Below are 10,585 nucleotides of genomic sequence, written 5' to 3' on the forward strand. Positions count from 1 at the left end.
GAAATTTTAAATCACGCTCTATAATACATCATTATCAGAATGATCCCTTCATTTGTAAACCATGCAAGTTCATTTCTAGATTAGATTCTAGATTAGATTGTATGTATCTCTTTTAACACCAACATTTGAGATCAATATTTCAGATCAGTCATCAAGATTTGAAATAGAAAAAGATTTAAATATTGCCTTGCATGAGGGGTATCAATTAATGATGTTAGATTTGCATTTTGCATATTTCCCTATACATTTTGGAAATCTGGTATCATTAATTCGGCAACAACAGTTAATGAAATTTTCCATTTTCTGAAGTAGGGATATTTTCATTGCTAGTGGGAGGATCTTTGATTGCAGCGGCCATATTTTGGGCAGTGAAGAAGAGGAAACATATGATTCTGAGAAGAAAATACTTTCTTCAAAATAGAGGCCTTTTGCTACAGGAATACATATCTTCAGACAGAGGATGAAGGAAAGCAACAATTTTCTCAGAAGCAGAGCTCATAGAAGCAACCAATAATTTCTCCGAAGACCTTAAAATAGGAGTCGAAGGTTTCGGTTATGTTTACTGTGGCAAACTAGCAGAGGGCAGGATGGTGGCCATAAAAAGATGCAAAGAAGTTGATGAGGAACAAATCGATCAATTCATCAATGAAGTCATAATTCTATCTCAGATTGATCACAAAAAAGTTATAAAACTTCTAGGATGCTGCTTGGAAACTCGAATCCCTTTACTAGTCTACGAATATGTCTCCAATGGAACCCTAGCTGATCATATCCATGGAAAGGATGAAATAGAATGCTTGACATGGAATACAAGATTACAGATAACAATAGACACTACAGAAGCACTAGCTTATCTGCATTCTTTCGCGTCAGTTCCAATTGTGCATAGAGATATTAAATCTGTAAAAATTTTACTCAATTCTGCATGCTCTCCAAAGTTATCTGACTTTGGATTGTCTCGTCTAATGCCAATTGACAATACCCATTTGACTATAGGATTGAAGGGAAAATTTGGGTATTTGGATCCTCACTACTTTGTGACTGTTCAGCTCACACACAAATAAAATGTCTACAACTTTGGAATAGTAATGTTGGAGCTCTTAACCAGCATGAAACCTGTGTCTATAAATAGAGCAAAAGAGCAATGTAATTTGATGGCCTTGTTCTTGTCTAAAAAAGGTCAGGTTCTTCTCCATGAAATATTTGATCCTCGCCTAATGGGAATGGATGACATCGAATCCATGACAAGTGTGGCCAATTTAGCAGAAGCTTGTCTAAATGTGGATGTGCAGAGGCGACCTTCCATGAAGGAGGTTGTTCAAGAGCTCATGTGGATTAAAAATGAGAAGATAGGAGGGGGAGAAGGGCATACTTGGGAAAGCCAAACAGATGTTAATGAGGAAGAGACATCTATCCTTATTGACTCAGAGGAGAGGAGCCACAATAGAAAATCAGTGAAGTTTAATGAAAATACCAATGTGTTTCACTCACCTTCTGTATCCAATGTTTCTTCTACTTTTTAGGTAGAACACATAAATGCTATGGTGGGCAGTGGAAGATAATAAACTACAATGAACGGTAGACTATTTCTCAGATATGATCAAATAATGAGGGCTGAAAATATTTAGTAGATCCACTTGTAACAACTGAAATAACTTCTACTGATCCTTTAGTTGATTATGAAGAGTTGGTTAATCATGTTCAAAGGCACACTTGATGTACTAAGAGGACATGCCTATGTGTGAAAGGTAAAGAAATCAAATGTAGATATAAAGCACCTTGGAAAGAATGTGAACAAGCATTGTTATACCGTAATGAAACAGGGCACAAATGCTTTGAACCAACTAGAAATGATGATAGGTTGAACATTCATAACCCACATATGCTATCAATATGGAGAGCAAATACTGATTGCCAGCCTATTACATCTCTAGCATTAGTTCATAAAATACATTGTTAAGTATGCATCCAAATCTGAAAGAAAAAGTGAAAATTATGTTCAAATGTTGGCTGGAATTTGCTTAGATTCAAATGTAGATGACAATGACGTCAAAGCATACCAAAATTTTATGGTTGAAATTGTTGCTGAGAGAGATATTAGTGCATAAGAAACATGTCCCATGCTTCAAAAATTGCCCCTTGTGAATTGCAATTGTCAATTTATGTCTTTGAATGCGGGGCGAAAAGTTTTGCACCACCTTAAACAAACAAGTGTTGGTAGTAGAATAGAATCTAGCTACATACAAGCATACATGGAACATCCAAATGAGTTCAACAACTTACACTAATTGAATCAACAAGATCATACACATATGCTGCATCTTGCAAATGAGATAAGTGGAGAATAAGAAAGGAAATAGCAATAGTTACAAGTGTATCCGAAATATTTTACAATTCCTAATGAAGACTTTGAGAATTTTGAAACCTTTTGTTGGACTGAATTGCTCTTGTACAAACACTTTTGTGATATACACGTAGATATAGGTGTGGACAAAGATGACATTATTAAACATTGGAAGCAATTAAAAACAGAAAAATATAATGTTTGGCATGTAGACCGCACTGATCAAGATGACGAGATCTTGGAAGAGGAGAATGATTTAGATGGTGACATGGATATACAAGATGAATGAGTGGGAATTTCTATCTTAGCTAGGCCTTGCCAATAGTTCTAGCCTAGATGATCTTGACATGTTGGGAAAACGTGACTTTGACAACAACCATTCATGGGAAGACCATAATGTTCCTTTGAATTTGCATGACCATGCCATTCAATTTATACATAGACAGAAAAATGTTGGCTCAATTGTTGGCCCTTCTACCTCTGTCTCTGCCAATAGTTACACTTTATCACATCATCGGCAAATTGCACTTTCTATCATTAGAAACCACACTGCATCTAAATTCTCCATGGAGCCTTTATACATGGTGATACAAGGAATTGTTGGAACTGGTAAATCATACCTTATCAACTGCATAAGAAATGCACTACACAACTCAATGCCAACTACAATAAATCCACTCCTTGTTCTTGCACCCACAAGCATTGCAGCTTTCAGTGTTCATGCATCAACCATACATGCAGCCCTCAAAATCCCAATTCAAGAAATGAAATAACTTCAGGGTCAAGCATTAACAAAATACCAAGAAGACATGAAAAATATTCAATACATTTTAATAGATGAAATGAGTTTCATAGGTCCCAAACTACTTCTTAAAATTGATTCTAGGCTACGTGAAGCTATACTCCAAAAACAACACCTTTTTTTTGGTGGCATGTTGCTGATTCTTGTAGGTGACCTAGCCCAATTTCCACCAGTTATGGATAAACCGTTCTATGCATCTCACACAAATGCAAAATAGTTGTGGCATAGCTTTAACACAGTGGTAACATTAGAAACAATATTTAGACAGGAAGGTGATGATCCGCTTCAAATACAATTTCACAGAGTACTACACAATATCCGCAATGCTGAACCAATGCTACATGATTGGGATTTGTTAATGACTCGCACAAATAGGAACCTCACTCTAGATGAATAGATTGAGTTTGACCATGAAACACATTTGTTTGCTACCAATGAGCAAGATTCACTTCACAACAAAAAAGTGCTAAAAAAGCTCAATGTCCCTATTGCACTGTGCACTGCAGCAAATACACATCGCAGGCTTGAAGAAACGATTGATGATGACCAATTACCCAAAGAAGTTTTATTATGTAAACTTCAACGTGTCATGCTTATAACAAACCTCTAGGTCGTTGCTGATCTTGTTAATGGATCTCTTGGAGAGGTCAAAGATATAATGTATCCAATAGGATATAGACCTCCTTTCTTGCCTTCATATGTCATGATAGAGTTTAATAGTTATACTGGTCCACCTTGGGATCCTAGAAATCCAAAAATCGTTCCAATAGAACCCATTTCCCAAGGTAATCATACACAAATACCTCTTTCCATAGCCTGGGCTAGCACTATACAAAAATCACAGGGTTTAACCTTAGGCATGGCTACCATTGATATAGGTAAAACCGAAAGACAAGGCCTCACCTTCACAACAATCTCTAGAGTCAAATCCATCCAAGGGCTTTGTATAGAGCCCTCTTTTTCTTTTGAGCATTTTTGTAAGATGAAAAAAATCCGTACAATATTCTTAGAAAGAAAGAAGAAGCACGTTTGTACTCAATCTCACATCAAAACCATGGCTTTGAAGCTACTTCTACAGAAAATGGTAATGTTTGTCATTCTACAAATATCCATTTTTTCCATTTACTTGTGTTTTTGTGTGGCTTCCTAAGTAATTCACTACTATTTTCTATAGGTTGACACTTGTTGGATTCAAAGAAGGTGTTCACACACAAATAAATGCTCAAGAAACTTTCAGGTATTTCGAGTATCTTTTGATTGCTTCTAGAATTTCACAACTACTACATTTCCTACAATTGCCTCATTTCTACTTCTTATAAAGAATTAATCCTATTTTTTTTCTTACATATAGGTCTTTGCTGCCTTGCCACAAATAAGACTCCTATTACATTTCTACTTACAATTTCAAAAAAAATAAAAAAATGTGCAATTCAAATCAAGTATGAAGTGTATTTTATATCCTGAACACTGAGGGAGTGGACATTTTTGGGTTCCATCAGTCAAAAAATAACGTGAACTTTACCATCGAGGTATGTTTCAAGACTATATATTCTAGCATTGGATGATCCTTGTAGTTACATCATTATGATTTATCTTTTGCAACTTGTTCTATCTTCTCATCTTATTCTTTGGTACATATTTATGTATTCGATGTGCCTCCTTGATGAGATTTATGTGTATTGTTAAAATAATAAAAATGTGCAACTCAAATCAACTCTTGAACTCAATGTCTTGCATTAAATCAAATAATATAGTTTTACATTCTTTTTCACCTCCAAAGAGAAATGTCAAATGTATATCCCTCTATTCTATATATATAATTTACACTATCAATTAGAAATATTTGTTGTAAATTTACGTCATTTGAATTTGTCTTTTAAATTAAAAAACTATCGGCGTACCTCTTGCACCTCTTTCTAGAGCAAGTGCTAGTTATTAATATTAATAATATTATTTTTAGAGGAGAAAAGTGTGTTAGTACTTAATGGATTTAACATCTTTTGTGAGATGCATGTGATTAGAAGACAACTATATTTTCTTTAAAAACCACAACATAATAATGTAATGGAAAGAATGAACTAGATTGTACAATTATTTTTTATATTGACTCATGAAGTAGGTTCCACTAGGCATGCCAAAAATGTGCGCAATAAAATATGAGTGAGTAAAAGAGTAAACTTGAATCTAAACTTCACAATTGAAAGAATGTGCTCAAAATTAGACATTAGAAAAGAAGCATGAAAATAAGAAAATGCAAACTCCAAGCCTCCTTTGTCGAGGATATGTTTTTTATTTTATTTTGATAGTTTGATATGTATACTCACTAATTAGTCTTAAAGAGTGACCAATTAAGATCCATGATTAAGCAATTGTTGGTGATCATGGATGAAAAAGGATGACAAATTGTTAATCAAATAGATGCAAATGAAGGTAAAACTATGGATTTAATACTCTAGAAGATGAAATTATGCTAAAATGAGCACTAAATGGTTGTAATAATGCTAAAATGTTAAACAATGAATGCTAGCTCTAGTAAAAAGCTCACATTATAATGTAGGTATGAATGAGAGTGGATGAATTGTAAACAAAATGGAAGGGTTTGAATAGGATAGAAGGGAAATGTAAGGGAACTCTAGAATGCATAACTTGTCAACATAATGACAAGTGACATCTCAAGGATGACAAGTGGAGGGAGGGCTAGGTGTCTAATTTAGAGAGATGCCACCGAAAAAGAAAGTTATTTTCCTATTTAATAAAAACAGGAATGCACACAAATTATTGAGGGTGTGATCAATAAGGTTGGTTTGATGGAAGGCTAAAGGGATAAAGTTAGTTTGAACCATGGGTTATTTAGTAGGTTAGGGATTAGATGTAGGTTAAGAGGATAATGTTGGTTGGAATCAAGGGTTAATTAGTTGGTTTGGTTGGAGGAGACGTGTGAGGAAAATAAATTATTTGAATTGGTTATTTTTGTAACAAATAGGAAAATGGAAAATTAAATTAATTGAAACAAATTAAATAAATTCATTTTATTTTATTTTATCAGTAATAGACCAAAGCCATGGTTAATTATCCTTATTGTTTTGATTAGTTATTATTATTAGTTAACTTCGGGTACACTCGAACCAAGACCTCTCATATAATAGGCTCACAATTTATCATTGTGTTATAGGCTTTCGCCTAAATAAGTTAGTATTAATTCGTAAAGGAATTAGAGGAATTAACTAGTTGAATGGGTCGTGGTTTGCCATTAATTAATTAATGAAGGTATAAATTAATTAGCTAGATTAATTTAGCTAAAGAATAATAGTAGTTAATTGAATAATATTAATATTCAAATAATAAATGAGCTTTGGAAAACTAATTAAATTATTAAATTAATTAAATCTAGGTACCTACAATAGATGTAGGATTAAACTAGCACCTCTTTATCAAGATTTCATCTAGTGGGCACTCTACCCATCATATTTCCATAGCTTTAGCAATCTTTATATCTTCAAATTTGTGTCTCACTACTTTGATGGGGAATTGGAAACATGGTTTATATTTTCTCATGATTAACTTGTTAGCACCTATTGTGTACCTACACAATTATACAAGAACCAACTTGTCATATGGATACTTGATAAGTTTCATGGGTTGCAATGTGCAACCTACCACCTGAATGTATGTAGAGCTGTGAAATTGGATGTAGTAATCCCCAAATTTCTTGATTTGGGAGGGTGCATATTTTGATATCCATTTGGTGAACTTACCCTCAATGGTCTTGGCGACCACAAAAATGGATGCACCATTAACTACCCTATGCTCCAGCTTCTCCACCTTCTACTTGTAAATTAATTTATACATGAAGTACTTATTTCAAGTAATAATAAAGTATTATCAATTATTCAATAAATTAATTTTCAATTAGTTACAATAAAAATTTTAATAATAAATTTATAAAGTTAAATGTGATATTTTAAACATTGTAATTTATAAAATCCATGTTTCATTGGTTAAAACCAATCAAATCTTATAGGAACAATTTTTTAGGAATAATAGAGATTATATATTTTTTAAATAGATAGCTTGAGTCAAGAATGTCAAATGAGGGAGGTCGTAATATTTTTATAGTTAGAATAAAGTAATAACTTAATTATTAAGTCATTTTGACTTAATCATTAAGTTACCTTTACTTATCTCCTAAAATAACACTTTATGCATTACTGAGATTTAATAATTATATTAATTATTAAATGATTAATTTTTAGGGTTTCTTATTTTAGGTTATTAGATCTCTTATTTTAGGGTTGATCATTATATTTCTTTTGGTTCATTTTGATATTATAATATAATCTTGCTTATTTTTCAGAGCCCAAACCCTTGCTTTTTTATTCCATTCTTCTCAGTCACTGGTTATCTTTACATGTAGGTGATATTGGCTTTATGAGGTTGGATTGATAACTTCTACATTTATACCATGCATAGCCATTTTGGAGGTCAAAACTTGAAGAAGATTGGATGAGGTTTTAGGGCCTGTTTGTTTGCGGGAATAGGAATAGGAAAATTGGAATTGATTCAGTATTCTCTGTTTGCTCTGCTAAATCAAAATAGGGAATACAGAATTGTATTCCAATTTTACCCCAAAAACAAGGATATGTTCATTCTAAAAAAAAACATTTTTGGAATGGCCCATTCCTATTCCACATAATACTTTTCAAAATTTGACAATTATTTGGAATCCATCGTTTTCATTTTAGCACTCGAGAACCATTGTTTCACAGTTCTCGCCGAGTTTGTTGAGAGCCATGGTGGGTGTCATGAGGAAGCTCATCCCTGAGCCTCCACTCAAAGGCGACTGTGGAGCCATGGAAAACACGAAGCTTGTGCTGAATGAAACTATCGACTCCTTTCTCTTCATGCGCACGACCTCCTGAAAATAAGCACAGCCAATGAGGCAATTGGAGTTATTTGTGAGGTAAATTGCATTGGATTGTATTGAGGCATCTTCAATACATTTGATTTTTCTTGTGGCATTGAAGCGGTTGAAGAGGAAACTAGTTCCCTCAGCTACTGTAAGAAATACTGAGATGCACAGAATCTGCATCCAAGTTTGCATCATCGTCGCCACTGAATTAGCTTTTTCCTGAGTAGTGTTTCTTCCTTTATATGGGAAATGAGAATTGGGGAAAAACAAGATTTTATTTTTCTTGACTTGACTGCAGATATTAATTATGATGCACGACTTTCCTTGTGAAGGCGTCGCTGATTCATACGCATATCTATTCATTAAAAAATGTTGACATAATTTAATTTCAAATAGAATTTTAAAAAAATTATTTTCCTTATAATAAATTGAAATAATTAACCTAATGTAATACTATAGTAAAATAAATAATATATATTAAAATATAAACTTAACTGTATTCTAATTCCAATTTTGTACAACCAAACAAAGGAGTAACATATTCCAATCAAATACCAAGTGAACCAAACAAGAATGGGAATGCTCTTTTCCATTCCAATTCCACATTTCCATTCCTATTCTAATTTTCCATTCTAATTTTCTATTCCTATGCCGACAAACAAATGGGCCCTTAAGGATCCTTGTAAAATCAGAAAAGCTTTTGCCAATTCAAATTTGACCCCGATCATCACGGTATGGGATGACTCTTAAGTATTGGGTGACTGAACTTGTGCTATACCTACCCACTATAATAGCCAATATGGACTTAGATTCAAGTCAAGGTTCAATTTGGATATGGGAATGCCTAGAACATGGACAAAATTGAGGTGTGTTATCAAGGTAAATACAAATCACCTCCAATAAAAATAAGCTATAGTATTTAAATGATGATAAATGAATTAAATAATTCAAGGGACACACCTTTGATTAGAATCCACATATAAACTAAATAAATATAAATACAATTAAGAATGAACACATGCTAAAATGGGGGCAAAGCAAGCATGTAATTAAACATCTCATAAAAATGTGTATGATGCTACACAATGTTTGTTCCTATATTTTGTGCTACTATGGATGCCTTTGGAAGTGCACATAAAATGCTTGCTCTTTATTGTTTTGTAGCTCACATTATAGGGGGATAAGAAAAATGGGCACACATGGGTAAATTAAAATCTTCAAGATCTCAAAGATTTATTGTAAAATATATAAACCCAAATTCTTCAAGTGGCATAACAAAGTCCAATGATACAATTAAGAATGAACACACACTAAAATGGGGGCAAAGCAAGCATGTAATTAAACATCTCATAAAAATGTGTATGATGCTACACAATGTTTGTTCCTGTATTTTGTGCTACTATGGATGCCTTTGGAAGTGCACATAAAATGCTTGCTCTTTATTGTTTTGTAGCTCACATTATAGGGGGATAAGAAAAATGGGCACACATGGGTAAATTAAAATCTTCAAGATATCAAAGATTTATTGTAAAATATATAAACCCAAATTCTTCAAGTGGCAAAGGTAAGGATAAGGATTCTAAATCTAATGAGAAAGTTAAGGATTTTTGGGTTCACAAAATACCTTATATCCTTGTTATTGTTTTGGAATGTGATCTATCTCCAAGTCAGAGATGTTAGGATTAACCTCATAGAAATATCAATTACATGCAAATATAACCAATACCAAAAAATAGTAGATTGCATAAAAGTGAACACAAGACACCAAGATTTAACATGGTTCACCCAATGCCTAGGCTACATCCACCAAAAGCAAGTCCAATATTATTATTATCCAGTGATTACAACCTAATTACAATCCAATATCCCTTACAACTCAATACTACCACAAGAAGCTACAATATCACCATTCATCATAAAATCTTTTGTTGCTTGCAAAATTAGGGCTAGAATAATAGAAAAATAGTAGCCGACGCCTTTTACAATGTAAGGGTGTTTTTGGCTATGGGGACGCTACCCCAAAAAAACCCCACAAGGGCATTTCCTCTCGACCCCACCCTGTACTGTAATAGGGAGCACACCTGGGGCATTGCCCCCAAACCCATGTAGAAATAATATGGGGAGAAAACCACATCGAATAAATCTCTGAGTTTGATTAAGCTCCATATCACAACAAGAGATTGTTGCTATATGGAGCCTAATCAAACTTGAAGGTTATTTTTCCCCACTTTTATCAGTACAATTTTTGTTGATGTTTGGTAGCTTCAGTTGGTTATGTTAGAGTGATTAGATATTTTCTAATTAACTCTAGTTTGATTAAGCTAAACTTTAGGCATCTAATAATTAATTCTTTATTAATTATTATAATGCAACCTAGGTTAGACCTTTTTAGGGTTTTGATCTCCTTTATAAGGATGGTCTCTCTTTGTAATCAATTTTAACAAATTCACTTTTGATGAGAGTGTTGGAATTCTTTAGAATAACTGAGAGGAGGTTGAATTAGTTATCCAAGGTACAAATGTACAAATAA

The 10,585-nt window shown here is 33.4% G+C and overlaps 1 pseudogene; it reads left to right on the forward strand.

The window, feature by feature from the left end:
- Nucleotides 1–1,524, forward strand: part of LOC149580355 (putative wall-associated receptor kinase-like 16) — a 124,574-nt pseudogene extending 123,050 nt beyond the window's left edge.
- Nucleotides 1,525–10,585: the final 9,061 nt, after the last annotated feature.

The sequence above is a fragment of the Cupressus sempervirens genome, chromosome 1 (genome assembly GCF_028749045.1).
Source record: "Cupressus sempervirens isolate cs-2001-9-10 chromosome 1, ASM2874904v1, whole genome shotgun sequence".
NCBI classification, from domain to species: Eukaryota; Viridiplantae; Streptophyta; class Pinopsida; order Cupressales; family Cupressaceae; genus Cupressus; species Cupressus sempervirens.